Source organism: Panthera uncia, chromosome X (genome assembly GCF_023721935.1).
Source record: "Panthera uncia isolate 11264 chromosome X, Puncia_PCG_1.0, whole genome shotgun sequence".
NCBI classification, from domain to species: domain Eukaryota; kingdom Metazoa; phylum Chordata; class Mammalia; order Carnivora; family Felidae; genus Panthera; species Panthera uncia.
In genome coordinates, this window is record NC_064817.1 from 55,795,566 (window position 1) to 55,816,852 (window position 21,287).

The following is a 21,287-nucleotide window of genomic DNA, read 5'->3' on the forward strand; positions in this document are numbered from 1 at the left end:
TGGGTCATAGGGTAGGTCTAGTTTTAATTTTTTGAGGAACCTCCACACTGTTTTTCAGAGTGGCTGCACCAGTTTGCATTCCCACCAACAGTGCAAGAGGGTTCCCGTTTCTCCACATCCTCTTCAGCATCTATAGTCTCCTGATTTGTTCATTTTGGCCACTCTGACTGGCGTGAGGTGATATCTGAGTGTGGTTTTGATTTGTATTTCCCTGATGAGAAGCGACATTGAGCATCTTTTCATGTGTCTGTTGGCCATCTGGATGTCTTCTTTAGAGAAGTGCCTATTCATGTTTTCTGCCCATTTCTTCACTAGGTTATTTGGTTTTCGGGTGTGGAGTTTGGTGAGCTCTTCATAGATTTTGGATACTAGCCCTTAGTACGATATGTCATTTGCAAATATCTTTTCCCATTCCGTTGGCTGCCTTTTAGTTTTGTTGGTTGTTTCCTTTGCTGTGCAGAAGCTTTTTATCTTCATGAGGTCCCAATAGTTCATTTTTGCTTTTAATTCCCTTGCCTTTGGGGATGTGTCAAGTAAGAAATTGCGGCAGCTGAGGCCAGAGAGGTTTTTCCCTGCTTTCTCCTCTAGGGTTTTGATGGTTTCCTGTCTCACATTCAGGTCATTTATCCATTTTGAGTTTGCTTTTGTGAATGGTGTAAGAAAGTGGTCTAGTTTCATTCTTCTGCATGTTGCTGTCCAGTTCTCGCAGCACCATTTGTTAAAGAGACGGTCTTTTTTCCATTGGATATTCTTTCCTGCTTTGTCAAAGATTAGTTGGCCATACTTTTGTGGGTCTAGTTCTGGGGTTTCTATTCTATTCCATTGGTCTATGTGTCTGTTTTTGTGCCAATACTATGCTGTCTTGATGATTACAGCTTTGTAGTAGAGGCTAAAGTCTGGGATTGTGATGCCTCCTACTTTGGTCTTCTTCAAAATTACTGTGGCTATTCGGGGCCTTTTGTGGTTCCATACAAATTTTAGGATTGCTTGTTCTAGCTTCGAGAAGAATGCTGGTTCAATTTTGATTGGGATTGCATTGAATGTGTAGATAGCTTTGGGTAGTATTGACATTTTAACAATATTTATTCTTCCAATCCATGAGCACGGAATGTTTTTCCATTTCTTTATGTCTTCTTCAATTTCCTTCATAAGCTTTCTACAGTTTTCAGCATACAGATCTTTTCCATCTTTGGTTAGGTTTATTCCTAGGTACTTTATGCTTTTTGGTGCAACTGTGAATGGGATCAGTTTCTTTGTCTTTCTGTTGCTTCATTATTAGTGTATAAGAATGCAACTGATTTCTGTACATTGATTTTGTATCCTGCGACTTGCTGAATTCATGTTATCAGATCTAGCAGACTTTTGTTGCAGTCTATCGGGTTTTCTACATATAATATCATGTCTTCTGCAAAAAGTAAAAGCTTGACTTCATCTTTGCCAATTTTGATGTCTTTGATTTCCTTTTGTTGTCTGATTGCTGATGCTAGAACTTCCAACACTAATGTTAAACAACAGCGGTGAGAGTACACATCTCTGTTTTGTTCCTGATCTCAGGGGGAGAGCTCTCAGTATTTCCCCATTGAGGATGATATTAGCTGTGGACTTTTCATAAATGGCTTTGATGATGTTTAAGTATGTTCTTTCTATCCCGACTTTCTCGAGGGTTTTTATTAAGAAAGGATGCTGACTTTTGTCAAATGCTTTTTCTGCATCCATTGACAGGATCATATGGTTATCTTTTCTTTTATTAATGTGATGTATCACGTTGATTGACTTTCGAATGTGGAACCAGCCCTGCAGCCCAGGAATGAATCCCACTTGATCATGGTGAATAATTCTTTTTATATGCTGTTGAATTCAATTTGTTAGTATCTTGTTGAGAAATTTTGCATCCATGTTCATCAGGGATATTGGCCTGTAGTTCTCTTTTTTTATTGGGTCTCCGTCTGCTTTAGGAATCAAAGTAACACTGCCTTCATAGAATGAGTCTGGAAGTTTTCCTTCCCTTTCTATTTTTTGGAATAGCTTGAGAAGGATACGTATTATCTCTGTTTTAAATGTCTGGTAGAATTCCCCTGGGAAGCCATCTGGTCCTGGACTCTTATTTGTTGGGAGGTTTTTGATAACTGATTCAATTTATTCGCTGGTTATGGGTCTGTTCAAGCTTTATATTTCTTCTTGTTTGAGTTTTTTTTTTTAATTTTTTTTAACGTTTATTTATTTTTGAGACAGAGAGAGACAGAGCATGAACAGGGGAGGAGCAGAGAGAGAGGGAGACACAGAATCTGAAACAGGCTCTAGGCTCCGAGCTGTCAGCACAGAGCCTGACGCGGGGCTCGAACTCATGGACCGTGAGATCATGACCTGAGCTGAAGTCAGACGCTCAACCGACCAAGCCACCCAGGCGCCCCTTCTTGTTTGAGTTTTGAAGTGTGTGGGTGTTTAGAAATTTGTTCATTTCTTCAAGGTTGTCCAGTTTGTTGGGATATAATTTTTCCTAGTATTCCCTGATAATTGCTTGTATTTCTGAGGGATTGGTTGTAATAATTCCATTTTCATTTATGATTTTATCTATTTGGGTCATCTCCCTTTTCTTTTTCAGAAAGCCTGGCTAGAGGTTTATCAATTTTGTTTATTTTTTCAAAAAAACCAACTCTTGGTTTCATTGATCTGCTCTGCAGTTTTTTTAGATTCTATGTTGTTTATTTCTGCTCTGATCTTTATTATTTTTCTTCTGCTGGGTTTGGGGTGTCTTTGCTGTTCTGCTTCTAGTTCCTTTAGGTGTGCTGTTAGATTTTGTATTTGGGATTTTTCTTGTTTCTTGAGGTAGGCCTGGATTGCAATGTATTTTCCTCTCAGGACTGCCTTCACTGCATCCCAAAGCATTTGGATTGTTGTCTTTTCCTTTTCATTTCTTTCCATATATTTTTTAATTTCTTCTCTAATTGCTGGGTTGACCCATTCATTCTTTAGTAGGGTGTTCTTTAACCTCCATGCTTTTGCAGGTTTTCCAGACTTTTTCTTATGGTTGATTTCAAGCTTTATCACATTGTGGTCTGAAAGTATGCATGGTATGATCTCAATTCTTGTATACTTATGAAGGGCTGTTTGGTGACCCAGTATGTGATCTATCCTGGAGAAGGTTCCATGTGCACTCGAGAAGAAAGTATATTCTGTTGCTTTGGGATGCAGACTTCTAAATATGTCTGTTAAGTCCATCTGATCCAGTGTATCACTCAGGGCCCTTGTTTCTCTATTGATCCTGTGTCTAGATGATCTATCCATTGTTGTAAGTGGAGTATTAAAGTCCCCTGCAATTACCACATTCTTATCAATAAGGTTGTGTATGTTTGTGATTGTTTTATATATTTGGGGGCTCCCGTATTCGGCGCATAGACATTTATAATTGTTAGCACTTCCTGATGGATAGACCCTGTAATTATTATATAATGCCCTTCTTCATCTCTTGTTACAGCCTTTAATTTAAAGTCTAGTTTGTCTGATATAAGTATGGCTACTCCAGCTTTCTTTTGACTTCCAGTAGCATGATAAATAGTTCTCCATCCCCTCACTTTCAATCTGAAGGTGTCCTCAGGTCTAAAATGAGTCTCTTGTAGACAGCAAATAGATGGGTCTTGTTTTTTAATCCATTCTGATACCCTATGTCTTTTGGTTGGGGCATTTAGTCCATTTACATTCAGTGTTACTATAGAAAGATATGGGTTTAGAGTCATTGTGATGTCTGTAGGTTTCATGCTTGCAGTGATGTCTCTGGTACTTTGTCTCACAGGATCCCCCTTAGGATCTCTTGTAGGGATGGTTTAGTGGTGACAAATTCCTTCAGTTTTTGTTTGTTTGGGAACGCCTTTATCTCTCCTTCTAAATGACAGACTTGCTGGATAAAGGATTCTCGGCTGCATTTTTTTTTTCTGTTCATCACATTGAAGATTTCCTGCCATTCCTTTCTGGCCTGCCAAGTTTCAGTAGACAGAGCCATCATGAGTCTTATGGGTCTCCCTGTATATGTTAGAGCATGTTTATCCCTAGCTGCTTTCAGAATTCTCTCTTTATCCTTGTATTTTGCCAGTTTCACTATGATATGTCGTGCAGAAGATTGATTCAAGTTACGTCTGAAGGGAGTTCTCTGTGCCTCTTGGACTTCAGTGCCTTTTTCCTTCCCCAGTTCAGGGAAGTTCTCAGCTTCTCCTCTCTCTCTTCCTCCTCTGGAATCCCAATTACGCGTATATTATTTCATTTAATTATGTCACTTCTCTAAGTCTCCCCTCATACTCCTGAATTTTTTTATCTCTCTTTTTCTCAGCTTCTTCTTTTTCCATAATTTTATCTTTTAATTCACCTATTCTCTCCTCTGCCTCTTCAATCCGAGCTGTGGTCGCCTCCATTTTATTTTGCAGCCCATTTATAGCATTTTTTAGCTCCTCCTGTTTCTTAGTCCCTTGATCTCTGCAGTAATAGATTCTCTGCTGTCCTCTATACTTTTTTCAAGCCCAGCGATTAATTTTATGACTAATATTTTAAATTCATTTTCTTATATTGCTTAAATCGTTTTTGATCAGTTCGTTAGCTGTCGCTACTTCCTGGAGTTTCTTTTGAGGAAAATTCTTCCATTTCGTCACTTTGGATAGTCCCTGGAGTGGCGGGGAACTGCAGGACTCTTACCCTGTGCTGTCTGGAGTAACTTGCATTGGTGGGCGGGGCCGCAGTCAGACCTGATGTCTGCCCCCAGCCCACTGCTGGGGCCACAGTCAGACTGGTGTGTACCTTATCTTCCCCTCTCCCAGGGTCAGGACTCACTGTGGAGTGGAGTGGTGTGGCCTCTGTCTGGGCTACTTGCACACTGCCAGGCTTGTGGTGCTGCTTCGACGGGATATGGCATATTAGCTGATGGGATCTGGTGTATTAGCTGGGGTGGATCCTCAAAGTGCACAGGGGCGGGAGGGGTAGGCTCAGCTCACTTTGCCTTCGGTGGTCTGCTTTGGGAGGAGCCCTGAGGCACCGGGAGGGAGGCAGACCCGTCGGAGGGATGGATCCACAGAAGCACAGCATTGGGTGTTTGCATGGTGCAAGCAAGTTCATGACAGGAACTGGTTCCCTTTGGGATTTTGGCTGGGGGATGGGTGAGGGAGATGGCGCTTCCCAGTGCCTTTGTTCCCTGCCAAGCTGAGGTCTGTCCTCCGGAGCTCAACAACTGTCCTTCCCGTTGTCCTTTAGCCCTCCCGCTCTCCAAGCAGAGCTGTTGACTTATAACATTCTAGATGTTAAGTCCCGCTGGCTGTCAGAACACACTCCCTCTGGCCCCTCCGCTTTTGCAAGCCAGACTCGGGGGCTCTGCCTTGCCGGGTGGGCTGGCTGCCCCTCCACCGCCCCGGCTCCCTCCCACCAGTCTGTGTAGTGCACACCGCCTCTCCACCCTTCCTACCTCTTCTGTGGGCCTCTCATTTATGCTTGGCTCCGGAGAGTCCGTTCTGCTAGTCTTCTGGCGGTTTTCTGGGTTATTTAGGCAGATGCGGGTGGAATCTAAGTGGTCAGCAGTACGCGGTGAGCCCAACGTCCTCCTACGCTGCCATCTTCCCCTGAATCTAAGCCTTTAAATTTAAATTATAGGAGATAGGAGAACAAACTAATAATACTACAAGGAAGCCATCAGACTAATCCAAATCATTGGCATAGAAATAAAAGTCAGGGGTGGGGAGGGATTGATTTAGATTAAGAGACTTTTTTGAGAGAGAGAGAGAGAGAGAGAGAGAGAGACAGGGAGAGAGAGACAGGGAGAGAGGGAGGGGCAGAGAGAGAGGGAGAGAGGGAATCCCACGGAGCCCTATGTGGGGCTTGAACCCACAAACCCTGAGATCATAACCTGAGCCAAAATCAAGAGTTAGATGTTTAACTGAGCCACCACGGTGCCCCTAGATTAAGAGACTTAAGAAATATAACCAAATGCAGTGTGTGGACCTTCTTTGGATCCTAATTCAAACAAAGCAATTATAAAAAGACTAAAGACCACTTGAAAAATGTGAATATGGACTGGGTATTAGCTGATATCAAGGAATTAGCTTGTTTTGTTAGGTGATACATTATAATGGTTTTGTAAGTATGTGTTCTTTTTAAAAAGAGATGCAGCACTGAAGTATTTAAGGATGAAATTAGATGATGTCTGAGAATTTAAAGTACATTAGATGAGAAAAAGAAAAAAAGTAAGGATATGAGGAGGTATCAGCATAATCTGAGAAGCAGCATCAGCAAGGTAAAAAGAAACCTCTTTGACCTCAGCCACAGCAATTTCTTACTCGACACATCTCCAAAGACAAGGGAATTAAAAGCAAAAATGAACTATTGCGACCTCATCAAGATAAAAAGCTTCTGCACTGCAAAGGAAACAATCAACAAAACTAAAAGGCAACCAATGGAATGGGAAAAGATATTTGCAAATGACATATCGGATAAAGGGCAGGTATCCAAAAATCTATAAAGAATTCACCAAACTCCACACCCGAAAAACAAATAATCCAGTGAAGAAATGGGCAGAAGTCATGAATAGACACTTTTCCAAAGAAGACATCCAGATGGCCAACAGACACAAAAAACGATACTCAACGTCACTCATCATCAGGGAAATACAAATCAAAGCCACAGCGAGATACCACCTCACGTCGGTCAGAGTGGCTAAAATGAACAAATTAGGAGACTATAGATGCTGGAGAGGATGTGGAGAAACGGGAACCCTCTTGCACTGTTAGTAGGAATGCAAACTGGTGCAGCCGCTCTGGAAAACAGTGTAGAGTTTCCTCAAAAAATTAAAAATAGAACTACCCTATGATCCAGCAATAGCCTGCTAGGAATTTACCCAAGGGATACAGGAGTGCTGATGCATAGGGGCACATGTACCCCAATGTTTATAGCAGCACTTTCTTTTTTTTTTTTTTGAATGAGAATAACAGATCCAGTTAATAACTTTTTTAAAATTTTTTTATTAAAAAAATTTTTTTTTAATGTTTATTTATTTAATTTTTTTTTGAGAGAGACAGAGACAATGCAACTGGGTTAGGGGCAGAGAGAGAGGGAGACACAGATGCAGAAGCAGGCTCCAGGCTCTGAGCTGTCAGCACAGAGCCCGGCGTGGGCCTCGAACTCACGAGCTATGAGATCATGACCTGAGCCGAAGTCGGACACTCAACCGACTGAGCCACCCAGGCGCCCCTATAGTCGCACTTTCAACAATAGCCATATTATGGAAAGAGCCTAAATGTCCATCAACTGATGAATGGATAAAGAAGATGTGGTTTATATGTACAATGGAATACTACTTGGCAATAAGAAGGAATGAAATCTGGCCATTTGCAGCAACATGGATGGAACTGGAGGGTATTATGCTAAGTGAAATAAGCCAGGCAGAGAAAGACAGATACCATGTGTTTTCACTCATATGTGGATCTTGAGAAACTTAACAGAAGACCATGGGGGAAGGGAAGGGGAAAAAAAAAGTTACAAACAGAGAGGGAGGGAGGCAAACCATAAAAGACTCTTAAATATAGAGAACTGAGGGTTGATGGGGAGTGGGGGAGAGGGGAAATTGTGTGATGGGCATTGAGGAGGGCACTTGTTGGGATGAGCACTGGGTGTTGTATGGAAGACAATTTGACGATAAATTATATTAGAAAAAAAAATCAGGAGAAGGGAGCCTGGGTGGCTCAATTGGTTGGGCGTCTGACTAATGATTTTGGCTCAGGTCATGATATTATGGTTTCATTTGTTCGAGCCCCACATGGGCTCTGTGCTGACAGCACAGAGCCTGCTTGAGATTGTCCCTCTTTCTCTGCCATCCCCCATTCATTCTCTTGGTCTCTCTCAAAATAAATAAATAAACTTAAAAAAAGAAAAAGAAAATCAGGACAGTGAGGAGTCCTGGAAGCCAAATGAATGCAGAGTTTCATGGAGAAGTGATCAACACTGTCAAATACTGCTGGTAAGTCAAGGAAGATGAGGATTACAAAGTGACCTTTAGATTTATGAAATCATTAGTGACCTTGACAAAAGCAGTTTGAGTGACAGGAGAAAGTGGGTGACACAGAGAATAGAGAAAGAGAGCAGCAGACAGGTGATAGCAAGACAGTATGGACAACATAGATACATACAAACTGGTGACACAGGGAGAGCAAGTGACATAGACAGTGAGTGAGAGACAAAAGGTAGGCAACATGAGAGAAAGGGTGGGTGACAGAGGTAAGCAGAGGGTGGCTGACTCTACCAGTCATCATTTGTTGCCTCTCAGTTCCAAATTCACCCCTCAATACCTGTTCTGTGATAATGGACAGAATTCCTTTAAGCATCTCTCCTTTACAGTGAACACGATGCTACTCTTTCTCAGTAGAGGGCACCTGAGGGACACTTCAGGAGGAAGGGGCTCTTCTGAAGTTGCCGGCTGCTGCAGCACAGGGGGACAACAGAATAGCCCACAACCACAAACCCAGAACATGCCGTCCCTCAATGACCTTGAAGCCTCCACCTGGCCTGGCAATAACCTTCTTGCAGCCCCTCACATAGAAACCAGCTCGCCCAACAGCTCGCCTGTGCCCTGGGCCCCTACCTCTTCTGTGTGCACATGCCAAGAGTTGCTGATAGACTGCTCGCCACCTGCACTCCAGAAGTTTGCCTCCTGTTGGCCCAGGGGATGCAGACCAGCCAGAGCATTTCTCCGCTACACAGTGGGCTGAACTACACTTCTCCAATGAAGTCTGAACCTCAGCCTTGGGGAGAGGATCCCCTTCCAAGTCTGTCCTTCCTTGGATACTCCCCCTTAGCCCAAGGACACCATATGGAGTTTCCGTATGTCTTTTTTTTTTTAATGTTTATTTTTGAGAGAGAGACAGAGCATGAGCAGGGGAGAAGAAAGAGAGGGAGACACAGAATCCAAAGCATGCTCCAGGCTCTGGGCTGTCAGCACAGAGCCTGACGCAGGGCGTGAACCCACGAACCACGAGATCATGACCTGAGCTGAAGTCAGATGCTTAACCGACTGAGCCACCCAGGCGCCCCGTTTGTATTTCTTATAGTCACTCGTTTATCATTTTATTAATTCTTTATATTGAAATTCTTGTTTTAATATGCTATATGGTTTCTACCTCCTGACTGGACCCAAGATACAGTGACAGAGAGGAAAAAGAGGGTAGGTGACAGAATGAAAGAATGGTGACAGAGAAGGAAAGTGAATGACAAAGTGGGTAACAGAGAATGGGTAACAGAGGTAGAGAGTGGGGGACAGAGGTTATGGGTGACAGAGAAAGGGGGGAAGGGGCGACAGTGGGGAGGATGACAGACACAGAAAGAGGGTGGGACGGAAGAGTAAGTGGATGAGACAGAATGGATGACAGTGTGAGCAGGAAGAGGACAGTGTCGACAGGATGGGTGACAGAAGGAGAGAGAATGGGGGCAAGAGAGAGAAGGATGTGGTGGGTGACAGAGAATGGGAGAAGGAGCAAGAAAATATGAGTGCCAGAGAGGGAGAGTGAGTGACAAAGGTGGGTGACAGAGGAAGAGATAATGGGGAACAGGAAGAGACAGGACAGAAAGAGGGAGAGGAGGACGGTGGGCAAGAGAAGGGCTGGGGGGTAAGCATGACAGGCACCGAAAGCGTGCGACAGTTACTTCATCTGACAGAAGACGTGTGTGAAAAAGAAAACATGGGTGCAGAGAGTGTATGACACCAAGTTTCAAAGTTTTCTTTCAGCTGTTAGGCAGGAGGGGCAGAGAGATGAAGAAGGTGGGACAGCAAGAGGAGAGAGAGGAGAGAGGGAGGAAGAAAGGCAGATATGTGTGAGCAGAGTGTGCCAAGGAGGACTAGCAGCACTGAAGAAGGCAGAGAAGGTGATGCTTTGTGCCAGGGGACTTCGGTGTAGGTTGGATTTGGAAGAGGATGGGAGAGACAGAGAAAGATTAGGAGAAATAAAAAAGATTGTGAGTTGAGGGGTCATGAGAGGCAGGGGACTGTGAGGGCAGAAGATGCTGACTGTGAAAGAAGGGCTGAGCATTGAAGGGAGCAGGGGAGTTTGGGAATGTTCAGGAAAGAGCACCTGAGAGCAAGGAAGAGACAGGTGCCTGTTTAAGAGGCAGTGTTGGGGAAATCCAGGCATTTTTGCTTGCTCAGGGAAAGGAGGGGAGGGGGTTAAATAGCTTAAGCCTTCCTATCCCCATTTTTCAGATGAAAACATTGAGGCTCAGAACAAATGACTCACTTAAGGTTTCCCAGCTAGCAGATGGCAGAGCCATATTTTGAACCCCAAATGGCCCAACTCCAAAGCTAGTACTCTACCACACCACACTCTCCCTGTTTTCCCAAATCTTCCTTAAAGGCGTCATGTAACTTAGCCTAAAGATGTGATTTTACTCTTCAGTAAGACCTTTTAGCTTTTAACAGCCTTAACACACTTTTTTTGAAAGGAAGACAGAACTATTACACTGGCCCAATTTATTTGTTTGTAAAACATCAAAATTTAAAACTTCTGTGCATCAAAGGACACTACCAACAGAGTGAAAAGGCAACCTACAGAATGGGAGAAAAGATCTGCAAATCATATTTGATAAGGAGTTAATACCCAAAATACGTGAAAATAAAACAACCCACCTGACTAAAAAATGGGCAAAGGAGTTGAATGGACATTCCTCCAAAGAAGATATACAAATGGCCAATAAGCATATGAAAAGATGCTCAACATCACTAATCATTAGAGAAATGCAAATCAAAATCCCAACCACTTCATTATCATTAGGATGGCTAGTAACAACCATCACAACAAAACCAGAAAATAACAAGTGGTGGTGAGAATATGGAGACTGTAACCCTTGTACACCGCTGGAGGGAAGGTAAAATGATGCAGCTGCAGTAAAAGACCGTATGGCAGTTCCTCAAAAAATTAATAATAGAATTACCCTGTGAGCCAGCAATCCCACCTCTGGCTAGATATCCAAAAGAATTGAAAGCAGGATCTCAAAGAGAGATTTGCACACCCATGTTCAAAGCCAGCTCTGTTCACAAGAGTCAAGAGATGAAACCAACCCAAGTGTCCATCAACAGATACATGGATAAACAAAATGTGGTATGTGCACATGATGGAATATTCCCCCCTAAAAAGGAAGGAAATTCTGTAACGACACAATACTGATGAACTTTGATGAAAGTATGCTCTGTGAAATAAACCCATCACATAAAGACAAATACTGTATGATGCCACTTGTATGAGGCTCCTGGAGTTAAATGCACCAGGGCAGAAAGTAGAATGATGGCTGCCAGGGGCTGAGGGAGATGGGAGGAAGGAGTTCTTTAATAGGAAATTTTGGCTTTGCAAGCTGAAGAGTTCTGGAGGTGGAAGGTGGTGCTGCTTTAACAACAGTATTAATGTTATTAATGTTATTAACACCACTGAACTGTATACTTAAGAATGGCTAAGTTACATTGTTTCTATTTTATCACAACTTTTTAAAAAAGTTTAAATCTCATCCTCACATCACCATGTCCCCCACCCTTAGCCATAAGATGAACGCTTACTCATTGAACACAAGCATCTCCTTCTGTGAGGCCGGCCCTTGTAGTTGACCAATCTCATCCTCTATGCCCATACTATGCCTTGCACGTTATACCTCTTTCAGCACTCATCAAACATTATAGCGATTCTTGGTTTACCTACCCCTTTCCACTACCAAAATATAAGCAGTATTGAGGGGGCAAGGTTAGTGTTTCACTCCTCTCTGTATCCCCTAGGCCTGGTGTTTGGTAGACTGGCAAGACTCAAGAAAGGCTTGATCAGTGGAAGTTCTGACTTTTAAGGAGTTCGCACTGGAGAGCTATCTGACCAAAGAAGGGGGCATCGGGAGGCTCCCCAGGTTTTAGAAATCTGAGCAGATTCCCACGCCCTACTCCGAGAACGCAAGGGCGCGTCTCACAAGGGCCTCAGCAGTCTGGGCCCCCGGGAGGGTCCGAGGGCTTCCCACCCCCACTGCCGGCCAGAGCCTGCGAGCTAGACCCCCCCAGCGGCCCAGACATACCTCAGGTAACGGGCAGCCTGCTCCGGGCTTAAGGCCGCGGCTTCCGCAGACCCTCTGGACGCCTCCATGACCCCCAACTCGGGCTCCAGGTACCTCAGGCGGCGATCAAATTTCGCTCGCTCCCGCCCGGCGCATGCGTGGTGCGCCGGAAGGCGGGTCAAGGCCAACATTCGGCCTCACGGCTGGCCAATCTGCAGCACCTCCTTCCGCGCCACCGCCGGAGCCCGCCCGCGAAGGTCGCGCGCCTGCGCCTACACGCGCTGGAGCTAAGAGGCGGTCCCAGCCCCAACGGAAAGGGAGGGCGTTGTGTCCTCTCATCTCTCGCATTTTCAGTTCGGTGCAAGCAGTGCTTCAGCACTTTCGTGCGTGTGCGTGTGCTAGCTATCCTCGTGAGTGAAGTAAAATGCCTGATATGATCTCGGTCACTTTAGTGGCCGCTAGAGACCTTCTCCATAGCCTGTTCCCCCAAATATCCTTCATTCCATGCTCGCCATTGCCTGTCATTGAGCATGCTTTGAATTCAAACACGCTGGGAGGCATGGTCCCCGTGACTTAGACTTACATTGAGGAAGAGTCTTCAAGAGCCAAGCCAAAGCTCTCATTTAAGAAATAAGTAGTGCTAAAAAAAAAAGTAGTGCTGTAACGTATGGTTACCATTTCTTTAGAAGCTCCAACTAGGATGCTGTCATTTTCAAAGGCAGAGCTCAGAGCTTGGGGCAGGAAACGCAGTGAGTTTAAGTCAGTTGCTTGGATGATCCTCAGAGGTTGTGGGCCAACAAAAATTGCCCTTGTTCATACAGCGATGAAAACATGGACATTGTGATTCTTCAAGGCACTAATTAACATTCAGTGTTTGAAAACTCACTTATTGACCCAGTCACGCCCACCATAAGTCCAGAGGATTTTAAGCTTTTTGTAAATACCATAGATCATTAGTTTCAAAGGGGATCTTCTAAAAAGAAACTATGGGATATTTTCCTAGTTCACATGACTTTAGGTCATATTTTCATATGGCTTTAAGCCTTCTGTTAAGAGGGCTTTTAGTATACTACTACTATCCCCGTTTTCAGATATGAAAACTGAGGCTGGGGACATAAAGTGACTTTGCCTAAGGTTCCAGAGCTGGGAAATAGCAGAGCCAGAATTTAATACCAGGTCTATATGGAAAATCCATGCTCCTTCACTGTGTCCACTGTCTATTGCCAGAAAGGAGAGTAGTGGGAAATGAGGTAGATGAGGTAGTTGGAAGCCAGTTTTTGAAAGAGCTTGCTTACTCTGTTAAAGTGTTTGAATCACTTCTCTCCCTAGAGGCAAGTTTGCATTGGGGTGAGTCGAGTGCGCAGGCGTTCTGGGTACCCAAAGTAGGCGTGTGATGAGAAAGGCTGGTTGGGGAGAATTTCATAGAAAGGAGAAAAGAGATGGGAGCACAAAAATCTTCATCGCCAGTCTAGGGCAGGCCATCTCCAGTTGTGCTTTGGCTCAACATCTACCATCATCTCTTACATATCTTTGGAGCAGTTGAGAACTCAAAATGAAGCAAAGCAAAACCCTGATTACTGTCTCAGGCAGCTGCCTTTCTGTGGGCTGTGGAGAAAAGCTAGAAGGAACTCCCTCAGGACCCAGACTCTGGCCTCCCTGCTTCCTAGCTTTCAATGATCCCCAAAGGCTCTGAATATTGGGAAGAAAGGACCAGGATTCCTGCTTGCTTGCCCTTAGGTTATTGGATTTTTTTCAGTACCATTCTCACACAGCCACAGGACTCCCCCTTCTGTTTTGTTAAAGTTTATTTATTTATTTTGAAAGAGAGATAGGGCAAAGACAGAGGGAGAGAGAGAGAGAATCCCAAGCAGGTTCCGCACCATCAGCACAGAGCCCAAAGTGGAGCTGGAACTCACAAACTGTGAGATCATGACCTGAGCTGAAATTAAGAGTCTCACACTTAAGCGACTGAGCCACTCAGGCGCTCCAGGACTCCCCCTTATTTAAAACGCACTAAATCCTCTAGCTCTCTTTCCCTCCCCCTCAGTCCCACAGTCACTACCTTCGGGCCCTTCTCAGTGCCTTCCAGAGTCCCAGCTCTCACCAAGGGGTGCAAGTGACCCAGGAAACTCATCACCCTGGACTCCTAGTCCTCCTTTCTAAAGGGTAACACAGGCTCATAGACCAGAAATAAGAGAGGGGTTGGGGAGGATTTAGGGTGGATAAGTAGAGAAAATGGAAAAGAATCAAAATAACAGTTATTACTATATCCCATTTATGTATCAGAGCCTGTTCACGGTACTTTATATTAATTCTCTTGACTGTTCCTCATTTCATGTCTACCCCCAGAGTGAGGGCTCCCATTCCCCCAGCTTCCCCCAGGGGAATGGAGTTTCAAAAGCCTTCCCTAATTATTGTTAATGTTTAAAGTGTGCTAATGGTATTGTTGTATTTTTTAAAGTCCTTATCTGCTAGAGATGCATAATGGAGTGTTTTCAGATAAAATTATATGACATCTGGGGTTTGTATTAAAATACTCCAGAAGGCAGAAAGATGAGGAAGGGGAAAGATGAACATAGACTGGCAAAATATTGATTATTGTTGAAACTTGTTACAGAGGTTCATTATCGTTCTTCTCTCTGCTCCACCTGTTCGAAGTTTTCCATAATAAAAATTAAAAAAAAAACTTTGCTATCTAATCTGCAAATAACACTGAGTCACCAGTACTCAAAGACCGGAAATAAGATAATGAGTCCTTGTGGGGGAGCTCAGAATGGGTAAATGGAGAGATGGATGAGGCAGGCTAAGAACAATAGCTATTACTAATATAGTACTTGAGTGCCAAGCCTTGTTCCACACAGTTTACATATATTAAGTCTTTTCATCCTCACAACAACCTTGTTAGGTAGAGTATGCTATTATTATCCACCCTTCATAGATAAGGAATCAGAGGCACAGAAAGAATAACTTCTACCAGCTTACACAGCTTGTGAGTGGTAAAGCTGGGCTCCAAACCCAGGCATTCTGGCTTTCGACTTTTTGCTCTTAGACATTATGCTAGTTAGATATAGAAAGCAGATGATAGGTGAAGATAAGTGTTCATTCATCCATTTACTTCTTCATGTATTTAATAGATATGTGTTGAGCCTTTACAAGATGGCCAGGCAAGCATCTGGGTGCTGGGATACAGTGGTGAGCAAAACAGACCGGTTCTTGCTATCAAAGAGTTTGAAGTTTGGGGATTTGGGGGGAGACTTGAAATAATAAACATGCAAGCATGTGGAAAATCACAAACCATGATGAGGCACAGAAAGAGAGTTCCAGGGAATCTGAGAGCATATGATGGGGTACCTGACCCAGTCTGAAGGGGCTGGGGAGGTTTTTCTGAGGAAGTAACATCTCAGCTGAGAGCTGAAGGGTAAGGAGAAATTAAAAGGGAAGGGAAAAGCATTTCAGGCAGAGGGAAGAGCATGATCAAAGGTCCTGAAGCAGGAGAGAGATTGATGCACATGAAGAACTGAAAAGGGTAAGGTGGTTGGAGCAAAACCTAGGACACTAGAGTTGGAAGGGTTTTTTGGAGTCCAGTCCAAAGTCGCAGGTGAGAGAACTGCCAGTGGGAAAGAAGGAAGTGACTGGTCCAAGGCTACACCCTGAATCGGTGGCCGAAACAGGACTCAACCTAGGTTCCTTGACTCCCAGCCCAGTACTCTTTCCAGCACAGACCATGGCTTTCCTGCATATGAGGAGGAGGAAGGTCAAATGGGTGTCAGCAAAATGCTGCTCATGCGGACTCAGAATGGAAGAGAGTGTTTTTGGAGATAGGTAGAAATAACCAAATGGAATCCTCGTGGACAAGGAGGCCAAGAGTGAGTTTGGGGCAGAAGAGAAGTAATTTGGAAACAGGGAGAATTTAATCTGTGATTCCCAGACACCTAATTAGGCTTTTATCCAGCTATTTCCAGCAAGAGTTCTAAAGTGGGTGGGATTTGGTGGGGTGGAGGGGGGAGTTGGAGAAGAATACTGGGGCAGATGTCTTCAGCCTCTCTTTTGAGGTGAGGAGGGTGCTTCCCAGCTCAGCGGCCCAGCTGTGAGTCATCTCCAGTTCTGCCAGCAGGGGGAGCCAGAAACTCAGTTTCCTAAGAATGGCAGCTGGCCTGGCCCACCCGCAGGATAAATTCTTACTGGAAGCTAGTCAAGTCAGTCCAAGATGCCCTGGAGATGACAGGAGCTGAGGGGAAAGAGGGAGCCAAGATTTAGGATTATCCACAGGGTCTTTGCACTAAATTTCAGTCTTTGATAAGTGCCTCTTAAACCCGCCTCCTAGGGTTTGAGCTGAAGCAGGCAGGCACCAAAGGGTAGGGATCGTTTGACAGGACAGTGCCGCTGCAAAAAACATGGCCTCCTTCACTCCCTTTGGGCTACCTTGTCCACTCCCCAAACCTCACAATTTTGTCTCTAGCCTCATCCTTTCTCCTGAGTTTCAGTCCTAGATGGCCAACTGGCTACAGGACATATCTTCCTGGAAGCTCAACCTCAACATGGCACTGAACTCATCTCCCACCCTCCCCTAGACCTGTTCCCTCAATATTCCTCACTTCCATGAACAACATTTCCAACCCCCCCAATAGTTCAAGTCAGAAACTGAGAGGCATCTTTCCAATTCACCAATACATCTTGTTGGATCTACCTCCAAAATATATCTCCAACCCAAACACTTCTCTTCATCTCCTCTGCCACCATTCTGGTCTGTCACACTGTCATCTCTCACCTGCCTTACTTCAATAGCTTCCTGACTTTCTTCCTGCTTTTATTTATGCCTGCTCCCCAGTGTTTCTGCACCCAGAAACCAGAGTGATCTTTCAAAAACACCAATCTGATCATGTCATGGCCCTGTCTAAACCCTTTGAAGCACCCCCTTGCCCTCAAAATCAAGTCTGCCTCCTCAGCATGGCTTTCAAAGCCTTCCTGATCTGGCCCCTGACTGCTTCTCCTGCCTTATGACTCACTTCTCCATGACATGAGCATGCACACACTCTCACGCACATACACACACATACGCACATCACTCTTCTCAAGCTAAAACACTTCTACTCACTCAAATCTTGTCTCACATGCTATTTCCTCTGCGTGGACTTTCTTCCCTTCCTTTTTGTCTCACTATGTCCTACTCACTCCTTGGCTCTCAGCTCAAGTCTCCCTTCTTCCAGGGACCTTCCATAATCCTTCCCAACATTCATCCTCTGTGACACAGTGTGACACGCCCTGCTTTTATCATTGGATTTAGTCCATGGAATGTGGTTGTCCAGTTACCTCTGGCTCACCCAGCCCATGATCATGTGGGCTCTGTGAAGGACAGATATGGCTTTCACAGTTACAGCTTCACAGAGCTTAGCACAGCACCTGCATATAGTAGCTTATAAGCAAATATTTGTTGGATGGATGGATGGATTTGTCAATTTACTAGTCTCAAAGGTGAGCAATAGACACCGTGTTGGAGAGCTAAATAAAGCTGTGGGTAAGAATGATACACCCAAAACAATAGTGAGGAGCAGGAACCAAGGAAAAGGGGAGGTCCACGCATACCCATCCCAGCCACACTTCTTGCCAGCACTGTGCCTGTCTCCCTCTTAAACCTGCCTCAGAATGGACTTGGAAATAGCACAAAAGAATCTGAGTTACACCGAGGAATAGGATACTCCCTTTCTATTCTCTTCCAAATCTTGTTTTGCTGTGAAATGAGTGGGTTCCTGCCAGTGTTGGTGGACTCTCCAGATGCCCTATACATATGTGTTCCCCAAGTCAAGAGCATTTCTGGTAGCTCCCATGACCTCCTCCTCAGCTTCCAAATCTACTTCCTGCAGCAGCAGAGAAAACCTTCCTACATGGCATGAGCACCTATCTTAAAAGCTAAAGTCAAAGCTCCTCCCTGGTGCCAGCCCAAGAAGGGACTCCTGTGGGCACCTAATCTTAACCTTTGTGGTCCTTTGCCCTTCCTTTTAGGCACTAAAAGAGATAGACAGTAGAAACTACAAGCTCTTGAGGGGAGGCTAAGGGTTACATTTTTCTACAGCCCTTCGAAGGCCTTGGCCCCCTGCCCAGATCTGAGTCAGGAACTGTATGTCCCAGAGAATTGGCTTCCCAGCCATTTGCTGTGAGCTTAAAGAGCCTAGGGGCCCTCGTTGGATGCTCTGTTCAAATTAGCCAAGAAGGGCAGGGTGAGGACAACACAGCAGGAGGGAACTTGGCCAATCTAGGCCTCCTAGACTATGTGTGGAGGGAAGGGGCAGATACATGACACGAGGGCACACTGAGGGCATGGCAAGTCCCCAAGCAGAGGGCTCCTCTCACAGCCCAGTTGCACTGCTCCCAGAGCCAAGCTCCCCAGCTCCCCTTTTGAGGGAACCGATGGCTTTGTGAACACCTACTTTTTAAAAAATTTTTTTAACGTTTATTTATTTTTGAGAGAGAGAGAGACAGACAGACATAACATGAGCAGGGGAGGGGCAGAAAGAGAGGGAGACACGGAATCTGAAGCAGGCTCCAGGCTCTGAGCTGTCTGCACAGAGCCTGATGTGGGGCTTGAATTCACAAACTGTGAGATCATGACCTGAGCCAAAGTCGGACACCTAACCGACTGAGCCACCCAGGCATCCTGTGAATACCTACTTGATGCCAGGCACTTTCCGCATAACAAGCAAGCAATTGCTCTACCAGTCACAGGAACAAAGGCTCAGATTGGTTAACTGCTTTACACAAAATCATGCAGCAAGTACACAGCAGATTCAAAGAGACCAGGACCAGGCCATCAACTTCCAGACCCTTGGTGAATTGTTCCCAAGGCTACTAGAAAATGATTCAACCTTTCAGTGAGCAGGTAGGCAGCCTGAGGACAATGGCTGTGAGGGGATTCAGAAAGTCACACTCCTTCTATGCCTAGGAAGGACATAGCTTGCTCCATCCAGAAGAAAACATGTCTTTGGCCTTTGACATACACAATATCCAGGTAGTCAGAATGGGTCAGGCAATAAGGCCAAGTTTCATACATGGAAAATTTTAGGATAGTGACAATAAAAGACTTACAGTCTCACATCAGAGGGTAAGAGAACCATTCAGATGAATGAACAATCCAAGAAGCCATACAGATCCATAGGAGGAAGACTGACAAGCCACCCCTAACTCCCCAAATCCCCACAGCCATGTATGTTCACATTGATTGAAGAACCAATCATCAGACGTAGTTGCAAGGGGGCATATTTGGGAACTCATAGAAGCAGAGACCCTCTGGAGCTGATCATTATGGTATCAGGGGTGCTCGGGGCACCTGGGTGGCTCAGTCGGTTGAGCGTCCGACTTCAGCTCAGGTCATGATCCCGTGGCCTGTGAGTTCGAGCCCCATGTCGGGCTCTGTGCTGACAGCTCAGAGCCTGGAGCCTGCTTCGGATTCTCTCTCTCTGCCCCTCCCCTGCTCATGCTCTGTCTCTCTCTGTCAAAAATAAATAAACATTAAAAAAAAAGTTTAGAGTATCAGGGGTTCTCAACCCTAGATTCATGTTAGAATCACTAGAGATGTTTTAAACAATAATTGTATTTGCAATATATGTATCTGGCAAAATATAGTATACAGAATATATAGACAGCCCCTACAAATCAATAATAAAATGACCTACAATGGGCAAAACACTCAAACAGACACAGAATTGGACAGGATATATGAATGATTAATGAGCAAATAAAAAGATGACCAACATAGTCATTAGGGAAATGCAATTTAAAATCACAATGAGATACTACTATGTACCCGTGAAAATCACTATAATTAAAAAGACAGACAATCCAAAGTGTTGTCAAAGATGTGGAACAGCTATAACTCTCATATTTTGTTGGTAGGAGTGTAAATTGGTATAAGAACTTCAGAAAAGAGATGGCTTCAAAAAAAGTTCTACATAAATCCAGTAATTCCAGCCCAAGAGAAATGAATGCATGTCCCTATAGAAAGATTGCGACAACCCAAACGTCCCTGGATGTGTGAATGACTAAACAAACTTTGGTGTATCCACACAAAGGAATACCATTCAGCAATGGAAGAGACTACTAGTGATGAACTACTGATCAGTGCAACAATTTGGATGAATCTCAAAGGCATCGTGCTAAGTGAAAGAAGCCAATCCCAAAATGTTACATTCTACGCAATTCCACTTATACGCAATTCCACTTATACGCAATTCAAGAACAATCAAAAATGGATCTATGATAGAAATAAGAAAGGTGGTTTCCTCTGTCAATGGTGTGGGCATTGACTGGGACAGTGGAAATGGTCTATGTTTTTATTGGGGCAGTGGTTACACACTGCCCACAAGTAGCAGAATTCATTGAACTACATGCTTAAGACCTATGTCATTGTACCTTGTGTAAATTATGCCTCCATTTAAAAAATCATGTCCAGGCCTCACCTCTAATTAAATCATAATCTCTAGAGGTGGGGCCTGGGCAAGGACATTTTTTAAATCTCTCCTGGTGGCGCTAATGTGCAGCTGTTCTGAGAACCATTGATTATTACCACCACCTTTCCTTAGCAACAGACTCAGCCTTCTATGTCATGGAGACATTTCAAAGGTGCCCATCGAAAAAAGTCCCTCCTAGGATCACCAGCAGAGGTAGACAGGTGGGGACAGGTGAGTGGGGGTAGGCACTTACCAATAGGTCTCAGAGGATTTTTCATATCAATACATATAAACACTGAGTTTTACACTTTAAAATGGTTAAACTAGTGAATGTAATGTTATGTGAATTTCACCTCAATTTAAAAAATAAAAAAAATTAAGATCTTCCTTAGTTTTAATGGCTGCATATATTCTATTGTAAGAGTGTACCTTAATTTATTTGACTTGTCCCCTGCTGGTGGATATTTTTCAAATCTTTTATTTTATTTTATATTTTTATTTTAGAGAGAGCATAAGTGGGGGAGAGGAAGAGAGAGACAGAGACAGAGACAGAAACAGAGAGAGAGAGAATCTCAAGCAGACTCCATGCTCTGCACAGAGCCTGACTTGGGGCCTGATCCCATAACCCCGGGAGCATGACCTGAGCCAAAAATCAAGTGTCAGATGCTCAACTGACTGAGCCACCCAGGCACCCCTCCAGTCTTTTGCTATTACAAACATTGTGGCAGTAAATACCCTGGCACATGCATTTTTGTGAATGTGTGAGTATATCTGTAGGATAATTTCCTAAAGGTGGAATTGTTGGGGTCT